This window comes from Helicoverpa armigera, chromosome 17, assembly GCF_030705265.1.
Source record: "Helicoverpa armigera isolate CAAS_96S chromosome 17, ASM3070526v1, whole genome shotgun sequence".
Lineage (NCBI taxonomy): Eukaryota > Metazoa > Arthropoda > Insecta > Lepidoptera > Noctuidae > Helicoverpa > Helicoverpa armigera.
Window position 1 is genome coordinate 4,400,226 of NC_087136.1, and position 17,646 is coordinate 4,417,871.

At 33.1% G+C, this 17,646-nt stretch overlaps 1 protein-coding gene across 1 annotated transcript in view; it reads right to left on the reverse strand.

Moving 5' to 3' along the window:
- LOC126055693 (lachesin) overlaps positions 1-13,197 on the reverse strand; it is a 76,084-nt gene extending 62,887 nt beyond the window's left edge. The window contains exon 1 of the mRNA XM_064038907.1: positions 12,982-13,197. The gene's annotated coding sequence lies outside the window, so the exon portion shown is untranslated. The remainder of the gene's footprint in view (positions 1-12,981) is intronic.
- Positions 13,198-17,646: the final 4,449 nt, after the last annotated feature.

The window sequence follows — 17,646 nt, forward strand, 5'->3', positions numbered from 1 at the left end:
CACAGGACCTCGTTCGCTAAACATCAGTATTATGTAATTAGCGCCTACGTCTACAAAAAGATTCATAAAAAACTGAATATCTTAGACCTCAACAAACATGATCTAAAATACACTCATCTCTATTTCTTACACAAATATTTAAATCCTGCACTCGCACTCATATACACTGGCACTTACATCAACTAGCATCTCACTTACACACCTACAACACATCACTAACTTACACAAAAACACACAATACTCACACAAAAACACCTATAATTACACTTTTTCACCCACACCCTGGCACTCACATATCTTCTTTTTTCATAACTTAAATTTTAACTTTTTTCCCCTTTGCTGTAAATTGACACAGCCTACTTACGCACTCTATTGGGCCCTCTTTGCGAAACACTGTCTCTCAAGATACAGGATAACCTAGTTTGAACTCATTGTGTACAGATTAATATAGCATACCGAATGTTTGCGTTTTGTGTAAATGTTTCTGTTTTTTGGGAAATAAAGATATATTATATAATATTTTGTCTGAAATTATGTGTTATCCGGAACAATACCTTATTTTTTTCTAGTAGCTTTTCCAGATATAGGAAACAAAGTTTGTTATCACACTCATTGAACTTATAAATTTAATATGATATTTTGCTGTAATACCATTTCAAACACGACCACTACCGGGTCCAGCAAAAACAAACAAACATTTATTAACAAAACGTATACATGCCGTATATAAACACCAACAAACCGGGCATTTCCATTCGAATACTGAACATAAATTGCAGATCAAAATTGAACACAAAGGTATAATGTTGCTATTATTTACCGATATCAGAGAAACAATTCAAAAGGGTTGGAACGACAAAAAAAGGTATGGCGACCTACGGTTAATATTCAACGTGCTTATGAATATAAATCATGAATTTATTTTTGTGTGTTACGTAAAAGTAGTGGAATAATACATCACTCACTCGGGTATTTGTTTCCGGGAAAACAATTTTTGAAGTGGAACATAAAAAAGATTTATTTCGTTAATTCACTTGATGTACAGTTCTGTGAAAGAAGTGATTTTGATTCCATTTTCGAACATTGTTTTTCACTCTGTGCATTGCAACGAGTTCACACTCGCAGATTTTCTGCTCGGTGCATATTATGCGCGTGGCAAAAGTCTGCCGTACGGTTTTAAAACGTCATCTCTGTTCAGTGATAGTATCTAGTTTCAATTATTTCCTTGTTATAGTGTTCAGTCTGAAATGACGTATGAGTCTAATATTGAAATGAAAATGGGAAATATCTTCTTGGAATCTAAAATTACAATTTGTGGTTTGAACACAATTTGTACTATAACAATACCTGTAACAGGAATTAATGATTCCTGGAACCATCATACAAAGTTTAACCTGTAGGTACCTACATAAAAAAAGAAACTCTTATATAAAATGATAGTGTTCATTTAAAATAAATATATTTTAATTAAAGTATTCCTGAAATAATACCAACATTCATAATTTAATTCTTATTATCACATCAAAATATAATTTTCATTCTTGAAAGAACGAGCTTTCAGGTGTACTTACGAATACATGAAATACATTGTACATTAAAAATATTATTTCCTTTTTAATTATTTTTCATTCAAAAAGATGATTTTCGTCCTTCCACGTTTTGGAGAAAAAGATCATTAAACTCAAAACTTATTAAAATATTTCGATGACAACTTACCCCTTTTTTAACCCTTCTCGCATTAAATTACAAAACTTTGTATTTCTCGAAAAGGTTTTAATTAAAAGACCGATATCCGATTTCGCATTCATCGTTTGACTTAGAAGCTACAGGAGTATTTGGGCCTAAGAACTTAAAAGGTCAAGATTCTATTGATTGTGTGAAAATCGCTCTGTTTGTATAGCACGATTGTTCCTCTAGTTATATTTTTTGTAATCAGTGTTTAATGTAGTGCAATATTGCTCTGTACTAATATTGTTATTTTTGTTTGTTATTCTTATATTGCAGCTGTTCTTGCCCTTAATTGATAAGTTTTACTGTTACAGGCACTCAGACGCTAGGCTAGACAGATGATGAAATAAAAACTTTTCCGTACCGCACCTCTTTGGTGGAGTCTAACTAAACCTATAACATTTTGTCTATCATTTTCATGCCAGTATTCCGGGCCATAGATTATTCTATTTGAACGTAGAACCGAGGGTCACAAGAACAATTACATGGGACTCCGAATAACTATGATTATGTGGAAAACTTTGTCTTTGTGTTCCTAAGTACGAAAAACTTTGATGTGACCGCGTTTTATTTGTTTCTCCGATCGACTTATGCTTAGAATAAATGTATGAGAAATCGTATAATACTTTGGTATTCCTTTATATTTTTCTTGATCATTTTCCTTATGATTATGGAAAGCTTTGGTTTGCTTGCTTGGTGACAGGAGTGTAGTTGGATATTTTTGATAGGTTTTGTGTCTTATGTAATAAAACTTTGTGGCATGACAATTAAATACCTTAAACATACTATTCAATTTCTGAAGAGAATATTTTTTGGAATATGAATAAGTATATAATCATCATCATATCATCATCACATCATTATTTATAATCATCTACCATCTGTCCATCTACCTACCATCATAATATTAGCATCTACACATTGCATGAAGGTACCTACTTCCCTTAACACGCGGATGATAAAGCAATCTTAAACTTTTAAATGTCCAAGAAGAAGTACTTAGTCACATAGGTCATGTGAGTTATTACAATGTTGGTATAAATCGCTAACAAGCATCAAAATTACATTAAAAACTCACCCTTACGAGTAAAACAACTAAAGCTCGAAGTTGCAATATGTTATTTGGCTAGAGCTATCTTAGCCCATTGTTTTCAAAACGGCAGCTAAATCGTTCGCACACGAAAACGGCAGATTAACCTCAATTTCATAATGCTCCTATGTTATTATATTTGAAACAATATGGAGTCTTATACAAACAGGATTAAGAATTTAGTTTTAGTGTTATGCGATTTTATTTTTATATTCTTAAAAAAATTGGGGTCGTTACCTTGAGATACCTTTAGATGAAACCAAATTTAAGAATGTTAACAATATGATTTCAGCTTGAAAGCAAAAAGTAAGCTTTGATACTTAGTAAAGCCATGCTCTATTCTTTAAGACGCTACAAATACCATACTATATTTCAGTCTACGTATCTTCAGCGCATAGAATTCGATATTTCTTTTTATCCTAATATTCTACATGACTTTTTCAATTCTCACGATGTTGTACAAAAAATATAAATAAAATGTACATGAATATCCAACACGGAAAGTGGAAATACCGACACGGGAAGTGATAAGGTTCGTTTGAAGCCAAAGCCAGGTCATATTTATTTTGATTAATACCCGAATTTAATTTCGTCATTTACCCCTCAGGGTATTGAGCGGGGAAGCAGTGACAAAGAACCATAAAATTTGGAGCCCAAACCTTCTGTTTTGTACACGTAATTAAATTGTGAAATCATTTTGTTAATTACAGAAATATGATTGCGTTTGATTGTTTAAATTTACATTTTGATTCGCCATTTTGTTTATTGCCAAATTGAGGGGTTTTGTTTGTAACTTACAATAGATGTTGGGTTTGTAGTTGTTAAATGAAAAGTTACGTAGAAATTTTGTTTCACTTTCAGTATTATTTGAGGTAAACAAACTAGTTTCTACTTTTGACGAGTTAATTACACAAACATACAAGCTAATTATGTAAGTACACACGGTTTCCCAAACAGGTACATTCGCATTTCAAATAATAGACACACTTTGTTCTAATCTAATCACCCAATGTAGAGTTTGGTTCATTTACATAATGCTTTTAACGGTCGTTACATTTCATGCAGGCTTGCTCTCAAGTACGGAAAACCCACAAATGTAAATTCTTAGTCGTTTTTCCGAAGCCACTCTAAAGGATTTTATGCCCAAATGCTACTTGCAATACACTGTGTTACTAGCTTTTTGACCTCAATTAGAATTAAGAATTTCGTGTTTAATTTTGTTAATTTCCTTTAAAAGCTAATTAATTTTCATCGTTTACTGCTTACGTACTTTCAAAGTGTTTTTTGAAGAAAGGAAATCGCTTTAAAGAATTACAACGTGGTTTAAAGCAGACATTCGCCTTATGAAAATCTTCATATCGATTTTTGAATAAACTCCTCCAAGGTTCTTTGTAGAATAGGAACGAGATTTGATCGGTGTCGGTGTTCGAAAGAAGATAAAGTAAATAAGTTATATTTTATTAATATTGCTTTCTATCTAACTTCCTGCGGTATGGCACATTCGGACCCCAAAAATCAAATAAATAACATCTAATAAATTCATAGGAAAAATAACAGATTTCTATCTACCCGCGAGGTAAATTGGATTCCGCTTTTTATGCCGAACTTAACGAAATTCCTACACGTTCAGAATAGTAAAATAATAAAGGCAATTTTCTTTTATTTTCACAATAAAAAACTTTTTGATCAGATAGTTTATGAAGTGAGGAATTTATTGAAATAGCGGGATGATAGATTCATTTGTTTTTACTTTCGAAAAGCGAACCAAAATATCGCTCTGCATATTTCAATATAACTCTATACATATATATGCATATTTCATTTATATTACATATTTCAAAAATTTTCTGTCTGAATAAATACGAAATGGAGCTATAATTAAAAAAAAATACTCAACAAACGTCAGTGACATAGTAACTACTAGAACTTCCAAAATACATTTAAAAACGAAAAGAAAGCGAGGAGATTTTTAAGCCTCTAAAAATTCCTGTCACCCATTCCCTTGCGTATCGTATAACATGGGCTATTAGTGCTACTAAAATTAGCCATTGAAAGTCTAGTAGCCTACGAAGTGGCCGTTTGAATTCTCTTTGAAAAGTATCAAATACTTAAGCTCACAATTAATGTCAAGAATGAAACACGACATTTGACATTTTTAAATCCGACAAACCATGTACCATTTAAAATGGTATTTTCGAAGATATTGAGAAATAAAGTGGGGCTTAGTGGACGTTTTCCTTTTGTAGCATTTGGTGGTATTTAAATTGTAATCAAATAGTAGCTATTTGATCATATTTTAGTGGTTGAAATAAACTGTTTAGTTGCGATATAGATTTGCACGCCATCTTAATTGAATCTGCTGAAAGTTGAGTTAGTATTATAAACACAACTTTTTTTTTAAATCTATGTATTTTTGGTATGGTAAGGTTTTCCTGTCATTTATTATTTTTACAAGAAAAAAATTACACTTTCATGGCAGAAAAATAAATAACAAAAAACTCATTAACTTCATTAATTATAAACTAAGACCTAGTTTTTGTAATTAGGTTAACACACAAGTATATTATTCCATTTATTTTGCAAACCTTTGTTCAAAATATATTATGCTTTTTGATGTATTCTTGTATTGAAATAGTAAAATGAATGCAAATAGTCCGACATTGTGGTCATGTCCAGTGTTTTGAGAGCAACATTTGTTGTTGATGTTATTCAAAGGTTTTATGTTTCAATGCTTTTACCATGTATTTTGTAAATAAGCAAAAACTTGCAAAAAGCTTTGACCCAAAAATATTTAAATTGTAAGTAGTAGTAATCATGCTTTAGTTCTAATTGAAAGTCGTTCAATTACTTTCTCACTTTTTACTTCATCGTTTCAGCAGAGAGACGTCCACTGCTGGACAAAGGCCTCCCCCAAGGTTCGCCGTTGGGCTCGGTTCTTAGCAACCTGTATCTACTGCTTCCCGGTGACTTTGGCCAGATCATTTGCTGAGTATTCCAGATCTTTTTACTATTACTATTTAGTACTCTTCTATAAAAACTCTTCTTTTGGAGTTTTGTTATGGAAAACTCTCATCGATATAACATTAAGCCAGGTTCATAGCACGTGACATAATCAAGGTTCCGCCTACATTCTTTCATACACAATTTCATGTCATTCTCCCATAGGAAGCCTGTGCAAACAACGTGAAATTATGTAAATGTTAAACATGAATCTCTTTTACGCGAATATAAGTAATGCTTAATATTTTGAGACGTTCTTACTTCCTACATTTCTGAGGAAGATTTTCAGTTTACACTTTTCAAAATTTTATAGATATCCTTCATTTATGTTCTGAGAACACTAATTGGTATACACAATTATCTCTAGCCTGGCTAGTTGCCGATTTAATGCCTATGTAACATCTGGGTATCAATTACTATTTAGCCAGCCAAACACATTTACATCTATCGTACATATCTAAATAAGCACCAAAATAGAAGATGAGCATAATAATTGAACATAATATGAATGATATGATTAGTCGAAGTATATAGCTTCCATGAATGACATAATTGGAGTAAACTAAGCTTCTGTCAGTGGTTTCACCTGCGTCCCTTTGGAAAGAACTACTTCACGCACTAGAATAAAAAGCTTGTAGCCTTCCTCGATACAACATGGGCTATCAAACACTGAAATAGATTAATATATAATGTACCTTGTAATAAGCAATAAATAAATAAAATAATATATAACCGCGTTCAAACAAACTTTTCATGTTCATAATATTAGTAAAGATAACAAAACAAAACTTCATGTTAAAGATTTGATGACGTTACATAAGGCAAGAAGTTCTATCGTCCCAAGAAGTGAGCTCAACTTTGTTGTAATAAATATGTTTGTCAGCTAAGCATGTGTTGTAGGGAGAATAATTGAAAAACTTCTGACAGGGGTTCTACTGATCTCACCAACCTTTGGCTTATGGTGTTGTATAAATGGGAAAGGTCGCGGAAATAATTTTGCTGTTTAATTAAATATGGTGACTGCCTCGTTTGTATAGTGGAGTTATTGGTGAGCATATTATTTTAAACTCAAGTCGCATGTTAGAAGACTTTCAAAACAAACGAACGACGAATTATGAGAGCTAGATCATTAGCATAGGAACTGGTGAAGGTTTGGCGTTTTTGGGGCTGTCTCATGTAATTGTCACGTTTGAAAAGTGCTGTTGATCAGCCTACTTTGTATAATCGATTTTTGATTTTGATTCATTTGCAGCATTCAAGAGCCTCCGTAAACTGTTGACCCGATGAGGTAATAATCGTGAGTCCAATCAAACTTTTTAAGTAGTTGGTCTGATAACGACTGGACCTAATTATGAACTACGTATTATTATATACATTTAAAAATTTTGCTCTGAGCCAACATATAGGCACTTAAGTAATAAATTTAAATTTTGCCAGAATTTTAACAATAATTATCTTGCGATAAATTCCTTTTATGGATCCATAAAATGCATTATGCCTGAAATACTGTTTCATGATGCCTATGCGGATAATACCTTAAAAGTATTTTGCGAGTATATTACATGTTTAACACGCTGTTAAAATATAATTCAAGGGAAGGTATTTTAAAAGCGTGGTTTCGTTAATAAAGATTTTTAACGACCTCAACATTAACAACCTTGCCCACGTCTGAACATGTTGAAGTTTTAAAAGTAGCTGAATAATATTATTCAAAATCAATATGGTGTGGAAACAAAATGGGGAGGCCTTTGCCCAGCAGTGGGACAATAAGGGCTAAGAAAAAAAAAAAAAAAATCAATATAGTGTTTCAATGGTAAGCTTAGGTATATACCTAAGCTATCCATTGAAACACTTAAAAACATTTAACATTCCATATATGTAGATGATCAAAACCTACAACGCATAGGATTTTTAGGGACCAGTTTTTCCAAAATCCCAAAGTTCAGCTGCTCTCCTACACCTATTTCTTATAATAGGGTTACATAACCAAAAAGCACCCTTTTATTACAAACCAAATTGTATGTTTTCACTTCTAAAGTTTTAGTTTGTTAGCTTAACCCTGAATTAAACTATAGATGTTCTTACATCATACCTTGCCAACCCTTGTGAGCCTTCCCGATTCCTATAAACAGAAACCATGAATGTTTATGGATATAGTGGTAGAGGACAACCAATGAAACTATGGATGGATTGTGTGAAAGTCGACATAGCTAGAAATAATGTTACTTGTGAGATGACGGCAGGCGACAGACAGAAGAGTATGAAAGAAGAAATCATGCTGCGCCAAATAAAAATTGGAATAAGGGAAGTAGGACGATAGTATTTTTTCAGAAAAATGGATATATCATGAATGAGGATAATATCAATAACTACCGACCATATTACAACAAATGGTTCCTTGTTTATAGGAACCAGGCATTTGTCAACAAAGCGTTGGATTAATACCATCTGTTGTGACCGCTTGAGAATAAATAGGCAGGAGGTATGTTTTAGAATCTTAAAATTTTACGTGATTTGAATATGGGACGCTGTTACGAGGTCACGTTTCCCACTGATATTCTTTCCCCGTAAAAAAGCCCTTTTTTGCCCGATACATTTTAAATTGATTTTGCTGAAATCAATTTCTGAAGTCTTTTGTAAATAACATGCAATTTTATCGGATTTTGCTTGATTTAGTAGGTTCATGTAATTGAATGAAAACATTCGGGCTTTATTGTAATCGACATATTTACTCGAACTCAGTTATCTACCTTTAAATGAAGTCCAATTTTTCAAATGTTTTAAAAAGTGACTTTCGTTGATCGTCGTAGAAATACTAATCATTTTCATTAAGTATGTTTTCATGGAGTAACTGCCGGTACATCCACTATTTCCCAAAAAAGAAAAAACATTTCAAACTCCCTTTTCCAAAACATCAATATGGTTGAATTTTCGAATATGGATTGTTCAATCATCGTTGCGTAACATCTGATGATCGATGCCGCTTGAGATCTACCGCATATCTAAATATTTACACAAAAATTTGGAGCTAAGAAGTATTATTCCTTTTCCATTATGTTACCACTTCCTTATTCGTGGTCTAATTTTGGATGTTATATTGAGATTATCGTTCATTTATGGTTTTATTTTTATGGCTTAATCAGCACTAATGAGTGCGTACTTGAGGCACTTGAAAAGGTAACGACGTGACGTTGGTGTCAACGCTCGTATGATACCAGTGGGTTATCGGCTTAACGGCCGATCTCAATAACGTACTTACCTTTAACCATCTGTTACATTGCCGATCTTTAGTAGCTACAACCGCATTTGTGCGTTTCAATAAACTAAAGATAGATAGGAATATCAACCTTTACTTTGATCCACATATGGGAGGGCTTACCGCTTACCATAGTTAAGTGGATCCATAGAAAAAAAATAAAGAGCGTCTCAATAACATTTTGACCGTTAACTTTAGTTTGTTTTTGTTACTGTCAGTTAAAAATTTGCTATCTCCCGAAATCGGGCGATTAACTGCTGGTTTACGTAGTAATTACCACTTATTTCATAATAAAATGGATTTGTTCACTGATGAAAGTGATAATGAGATGTATGAAGCTGGTGTATTTGATTCTGCGACACCTGCAGTATCTGGTGAATGCAGAGTATACAGTCGCATTTACTATAAAAGTGAATTTTCTGACTCGGAATTTACATTTAGATTTAGATTAAATAAAAGTAGTGTAAATGAGTTATTAGTAAAAATTTTACCTTGGTACATAAACATATTAAACACTGTTATGGTAATAAAATAAATGTTCTACCTAGCTTGTCTCTTAATTAACAGCGAATAACTGAACAGAGACTGAAAGATTTTCGTTACCTGTCAATAAAATAATTGCCAATACAAAAAAATATTGATGGTGAAAATAATTTATATAATTAAATTGTTAATTATTAAGATAGTATGCAATAATTATTCATTTTAAGGTATAACACGTAATTGGTTAATAATATTTACTGTTATTTCTATTTTTAAATAATTATTTATCATTTCGAGCCTCGAATTACTTGAATCTTTTAATTGGTATAATTAATTAATCCGGCGTTCTAAAAATACAACACTAACATGAAAATAAATGGCTTAGTAGCCTTAATAATTTGTACAAATTCTATAACTGAACAATAAAAAGAAATATGCGGTACGAAATCTGCCGTTCTCCTTTATAAAATTGTTGCACACTACGTACTTTTTTTTTTTTTACTCGAAACAATTCAAAACAGATGCGACTGCGAGCGAGCGCGGGAATTTGACCTTTTTTGCATTTTTTGTGAGGGAAGGGACCTATCTATCTTTAACTGTAGATAACGTTACGGAAATTTTGTTATTGAGACGGCAGTTATTGATAGATCAAAAGTAATAGTAAAACTCTGGTAGCTAACCGAGTTTAACTCTTGGTAGAGTATTGAGATCGGCCGTAAGAGAGCTCTCGAAAGACTATTCTCCTTTTCCCACCTTTTTTTGTACGGGTATTCTAAACTTCACTAGATATAGATGGTCACTGGTCACCCAACTAAGGACCGGCCGCGCCAAGCCTATACGGCTTATTTGAGCTACTGGTACGAGCACGAGTGGCCTAGTTGTTAACGCACCAGTTCAACTTCCAGTGTGCGGGTTCAATTACAGATCTAGGCAAGTACTAATGTTACTTTCCTTTTCCTAATCTGAAGCATTACATAAGAAGGAAAAGTATATTTTTAATTTTATATAAGTTTATTTTTAATTTTTAAAATTAATGTATATATAGAAGGAAAATATATGAGCTATTCATTGCATTAACTTCAAGCTTATAGGTACCTAAATAAGATTTGGACGTATTTCACAAGCTTACTGTACATACAAAAATCACAAATTATATCCTGGTAAACTAATTTTAGCTCGTCAGGACACGCAAAAAAGGATTCCTAGCAATAACACTAATTGAAAAGCAACCCAATACTAATCCTAAAAGCAAACACAATACACAAAACGGATTAACCAGAGATCTAAAGCCGGCCATTTGTATTATGAAAAACATTAAAATAACCCAACAATATCACGACAGAGCGAGCCAGATTCATAAATATTTATAACATTAATACTAATTGAAGTTGGAATAGTTATACACAATGATAGCTGAGACAAGCGTCCTTGAATAGGATTTCTTTTCTATTCTGAATAGCAGAATTACTGCATCGATTGGTATACCTAATTTATCTAATATGGAAAGCTGTCAGTGTGAAGCAATGGAGGTACTGTATAAGTACAACATGTAACGTAATTAACGCACACCCTCAAACAACCCAATTAGAATATTATGTTATAATAATAATAATACACTGAATTTTTAATTTAACATGTATATGCATTGTTATTCACTAAATTGGTTATACCAATTCTTGGAGAACTTTTTGGTCATACTCCAACGCACGCAAATATCGCGCCGCGCGCCGCTCGACTCGACACAACATAACGAAACTACGGAAAAAACCGACAATACACGAAGTTTTATTACTTTGAGTTACGGTCTATTTGAATTTGTTTTGACCGTACAGGGTTAATATGACAATAATTTCAGTAGTTTTAATTATTTTTGGGATAAAAAATTACCTATATTAAAAATGATATAAATCGATTCAGTAAACGATTCTGAACAAACTAATTTCAGGATGTGCGTTAATTACGTTACATGTTGTATAAGAGAATTACAACTCCTCTTGGGTCCAGTTAAAACTACCAGACATTTTTTGTTTAGTATAATGCTGAACTGCACACCTATTTATCACACACACTTATTTTTATTTTTACTTTCTCTATAAGTCTCGTAAGTAAATTTTTTTGCTGTTAAAATAGGCGCTCCTCTAAAGTTTATCTACGTTATAACATAGTATTATTTTAGTCTTTGGTTATAAGTGTTTGTTGGACTCATTCTGGCAGCCATTCTAGATCAATATCAATATATTGTAACCACATGTTATGACTTCATTACTTTCGAAGCCAAAGTAGGGAATAGGCTAAAGATTATATTAAAGAACTCAACATCACTATTATAAAAGGGCCTTGTCTTAATTCTTTTCTTTAAGCATCAGCTAATGGCGAAAATTTTGCACGCCCACGTAAGCTTAGAAGACCCGGCTTTATGAGAAAACTTAATATTTTATGTTTCAAGAAAAGTCTATACAATGTTCATGAAAGGTACCTGTAAGTTACATGTACGGTTCTATTCTACTCATACAGCGAACTGTACTCCAAATTCATTCCCTAGTTCATTCGGCTTTTTCCTCTGTTACAGTGCAAGCTAGGTCTACAAAAATCTGTATAAAAAAAAAATATTTCCCTGAACAAAGAAATAACTAAAACTGTAACGAAAACTGAATTCAACCGCCCAAAACACTGTAACACCATAAATTATTGTAAAATTGGATCATTACCTAATTTATGTCTTATAGGTGGTTACTATTATGTACGATATAGCTTTTGGGACCATTATTTCCACACGTAACTATATCCCGATTGAACCTCCAAAAATTCTGCAACATTTCGTAACCCAGACATTTTTCCGGTTAAACCACATTCTATACGAAATTCTCGAATTAAATAACATACATTATTAACCAATCAGCTATTACGTCTCCCTTAAAATTAATGATAATTAAGAGAGACAAGAAAAATATAGAAAAATTCCACACTAATTCCGTAGGTCATAAAAATATGAAATTAATTGCCTTTCATCGTAAATTATCTACTGAATTATCTTTGATCTTTATATCGTCGTTAATTAGAAATGCTTTATAGATATGACAATTCGTGATCATAGTAATGTAAAGTTTTTTTGGACAGTGCTTTTGTCTTTAGTCGCTTTCACATTAATTCACGTTTCCCTTTTTATCAATTTATATTCTTCAATTTTGTATGATTCTAAGAATAAAAACTCATTCAATTATTTCCAATTCCTAATTACCTACTTATAATTATAGATTCGGATACATATGCAGCCAATACGTTTAGGTAAGGTATAAAACACCGATTCAAATCCAGTCACGTTCAAAACGCCGATAAAATATCCATTAAGTTCAGAAGTAAGAGTCCGCAATAAAACAGATTGTATACGTAATACAACAAAAGTAAATAAAATTAATAGACTTACAGTCACTTCTAAACAAGACACTCCAATACTTTGTTCCACAGTATAGGCGAACCATCCATCACAAAACAAAACACTAGGTAATTAAGATATTTTTGTCACCACTCAGTTGTCCGGGCCGCTAACGACAGTTTCTGTTCGGGATCGGAACAATTTCCAAAGAGTGCGCGCGAAAGCGATACGTCCCAGCCTCCACGCGATCCGGAGACATCTAAAAAATCCGAGTCCTGGAAGCTTATTGCCGTACAGCCGCGCGTTGGGAACTTCACTCTGTAACATCAATCTACATTCAAAATTCAACTCTAATGTGTAACGCTACAGTTGAAATTCGAATGTCGTGTAATCTCGTTTTGGCCGCAGAGCGAACGGAGATAGGGGCAGAAGCACAGATGCTGCGCGCATGCGATTTCGGGCGACCCACACATGTGTGTTAGTATTTAGTTGTGTATGTGTGTAAGATCAACGTTACATTGTTTGAACCACTGCTGGACACTATTGTTGTGGATATTCAGGCGGCCGTGATAACCGCCGGCTTACAATCAACCGTGATTAATATCTGGGTATCATATAGCAATTTGCGGCGTCACGCTAAAAGAAAGGCATGCTTATAGGTTTTTGTAATAATTACACACACATTTTTTCCATAATATGAAAAATAGCGGATGCTGTTATTTTATGTTTACAAGCTGATGTTTCAAAAATGATCATAGGTCAAGCCTTTTCCGAACTACATATGTATATTGGAGCTTCGAGTATAACCGGATTTCATATGCATATTTTAATGCTTTAATGAACACTAGATTAACGTTAGTTTGCTCACTGTATATAATTTAATGAAATACCTATTTTATAACAAATATTGCATAGTAACTGCGCATTTATTTTAAAAATCGGAGTGACCTTTTGTTGCCTTCCTTACCGTACCTACCTGTTAACCTTACCGTATATTAAGCCATTTATTTTATTAATCGGCGCAGCGACATTAATAAGCTCAGTTATCATACGCAATGCCGGAGATTAACGTCTTGCTCAAAAAAAATGCAGGTGTTGTTCCGCTGCATATTTGTTAAGGGCTTATTATACTTAACTAAATTCAGTCGTCTAAATGATTCGTTGTCTGAATGAATAAGCCCTTTACACAGATCAGAGGTGGGCATTATGAAACAAAAGAAATACCAATTCTTCAGTCTCTTAAGCCTTGCAGCACATCCTTCACGTGTCCTCTAAATTGTAACAAAACACCAATCCACAAATAGTATTACCACGTACCCACCCAAGTACAAGCAATACAACCAAAACGTACGATATTAATCCACAATAATCAGAAACCCGTCATCGTCAGCTTCAAGAATAATTGAGAGAATCGGTTTACGGTCACAGTTGTGACAAGCAAATAATTTAGCCGACTTCGAATTCTGAGCACGCACGACTGTGATTCAACCACCACACTACAATCCCAAATTGCCTGAATAATGTATATCTATGTTTATGTGACCCTTTTTTACTAAGCTTTGCCTGTGGCAGTATCTTTTGTAATGAAATGTCTAGATTAAGTTCGGGTACCTATGTGAAAGAAATAAATTCGATGTTATACTTGGCCTATATTATGTGCTTTGGCGTTTCTCATTTACCTACTTCCAATTTTAAAAATAATTGTCAACAAAAGGTTTAGATAGGTAGTAGTAGAAGTAAGTAGAAGATCAAGTGTTTCACAAACAAATTAAATTAATATAAACTCAAAATAAAAAGTTTCGTAAAGCTCAGAAATAAAACAGCGAGTAAAATAAAAACTACAATAAATAAAAAAGGCCAAAGATATAAACTTAAAACCCCAAAATCCTAAACAAACCCCAAATGACAGATAGCCTAAAGTTTTAAAACGTCAGAAAGCCCTTAAGTTTTCAGATGTCATAAATTCCGCAAGCATTCTCCGTCCTTCCACACCTTTTCAAATTGTTAGAGCTCATTCAACACCACAATGTTTAGAGTACAACGTATGAGAAGTTTCACTTGTCCCAACACTTTTATAAACACTCGCTTCTTTTATATTTAAGTGCACTAGCCATTTCACAGCTTTAAAACGCTTTTTAGCTAACAATTTTATGTTCAGTAAAGTATTTTCTGTTAACAATAAAGGATGGAACGTACGCTGCGTACGTAATTAGTTTCGTTTCTTTAAATTTGTTTGGAATCAATACTTTGTTTGCTTTATTGGGAAGCTATTGCGCTGTTGCAATAGCTGCTAAATAGAATTAAAGTCCGACTTTGAGCTATTGAAAGCTACGAAATAAGTTGAACGATGTTATCTGTACACCGTGAGATACAAACAATAGGGTAATGATTATTTAAATTGTTTTTTCACTTGAGTGTAGAATAATCTATGCCGTTACAAAGTTAGTCGTATAAGTTTATCCTCTTGTCGTAGCTATAAGAAATTTAAACGATATTGCTAAGTACCAATACGAAAACGGTTTCAAAAGTTCGACAAGCCATATAAAACGTCCCGTCCTACATTCCAAAACTTCTGATAGAACCTCAAAAATGTTCGATGACATCTCGCGATTTCTAAAATTTCATAAAAATTCTATCAAGGATCCGCATTGGAGGAAACCGATTCTCGATGTCAAGATCACACCTCGTGTTATAGTATTGTGGAAATGTCAACTCTGTTGGTCCAAGTCTACTCTCAGGTGTATTCAACAGCTTCGATTATCCGTTTACAAAAGTCCCAAGCTCAATTCTCACCAAACTTGTTTAATTAAAGTTTTCGCACTCTTTTTCCCTTTAGGCGGGAAAATAATCCCTTGTTTGGAACAAAGAAGGGAGTGGAGTGTTGTTATTGATGATTTCTTTCAATTTTCACTACCTATATTGAATGGATGTATTTTCTTAAACAAATATAACTGTGTCCACTGTTTTAAACCCTTTTTTATACGTAATGTCTGGTGGTTTCGTCAAGTTTATTATGAAATTGCTAACGTTTCAGAGAAAACAGCCCGCTTTGTTGATATTTGAATTCTACACAAACATTTGTAACTTGTGCAAAGTAAAGTTGCTATGGTAAAACATTAATAGACGTCCAAATATATTCTTTCAGATCAATGTTTAGGCATGATATCTATTAGGCAATTATTTGCCAAATAACGGTTATCTAATTTCCATAACAGTCATTATAGATATCAAACACCCAAGGTGAAACGTTAAACCTGATTGTAGGCCACTTAAGATCTGAGTGAGTAACACTGAATAAAATAACGTTGCTCACACTATCACAACAAAGTTAGGTGTAAGTTACATGCAGTGTCATCTCTATAGGAAGATTTAAAAAAAATTAAAGCTACTTGTGCCTAATACCTAAAACTGGTATTGATTTTTTTTGCTTAACGTGTAGCATGTTGAAATTTATCCTACAAGTCCTATGTCCATAAAAACTATCTGTAAGCTAAATTAATCGTTTCTTTTTTTAGGAAACGACCGGTTAGTCTTACATTTGCACTATGTTACAAAGTACACAACAAAAGTTTATAGTAGCAATAACGACTCCACAGCTCTCTATATTCAGAGTACGTTAGCCCAAGTTTTTGTAGGCACTCGGTATTTGCTTTCGGGATCCGAGTTGAACTTCCAATATGGCGGAAAGTATTCGTGCATTCGCATGTTCAGCGTGTTAAACATCCAGGAATAAGTTTTACTGCGATCAGATAGTAAACTTTGCCATTGGGAAGCTGAAGATTCAGATGTTCAATGTCCGTAAGTGCATTATTACTTGGTTACCTGGTCTCGTAGAGTCTAGTCTAGAAAGTTCCATTGCTCTCCTGTTTCCTAACAACGAAGCTATAGGTGTATTGAAGTATACTTATTTCCAAAAATATGACCTAAACATTATTTTCGTCCTTCTTTGAATTTCCCATGTGAATTCCTAAAATCGCAGGCAAAGCAAGAAAGTCGTACCGCTCCATTAACATTTCCTACAAGCCTAATTTAAATAGGAAAATAAGATTATGAAATATTCAGAATTTTCAGCTCAAAATAAATTAATATGAAACACGGTCCTTTTGGGTTTGTAAAACTGACTTAATTACTTTCCCTTTTCCTATATTTTTCCTCTTTCTTTACATACAGAAATTTTAAATGAAGTCTTATTCATAAATATTTCTTAAATATAAAACTGACTATTTAACCGTGTATAAAATGATTGACAATACGATTTATATGATAAGCAGTTGGCAAACTGGGAATAACATAATGAAAGTTTCCCAAGAATTTTACCCAGTAAGTTCAGCGACACTGAGTTAAGAATACTTCGGGCTACGATATTATTATCAAAGAAGTTTCAGTTTTCAGAATCTCATAATTGATAATTGAGTTTGGGAATTATACCTAGCTCATCTTGAATGTCATCACAAAACCCAAGTCTTTTCCTGGTAAATACCAATTAAACAACAAACTAAACCTTAGCATTTATCTACCCTTGAAGCATAGCAGATTTAGTATATAAATAAGTATTCTTTTCGTGGAGGTAATCATACGTAGATAAATTAAAGCCCCTTTTCCCACAACGCTTTGCATCTTCCAGTGAAAACCTTTGACAGCACAATAGTTCATAAGCGATTACGGTTTATCGACATTTGAACATTTTATTGACTCATTTCGTTTGCCAAAGACAAA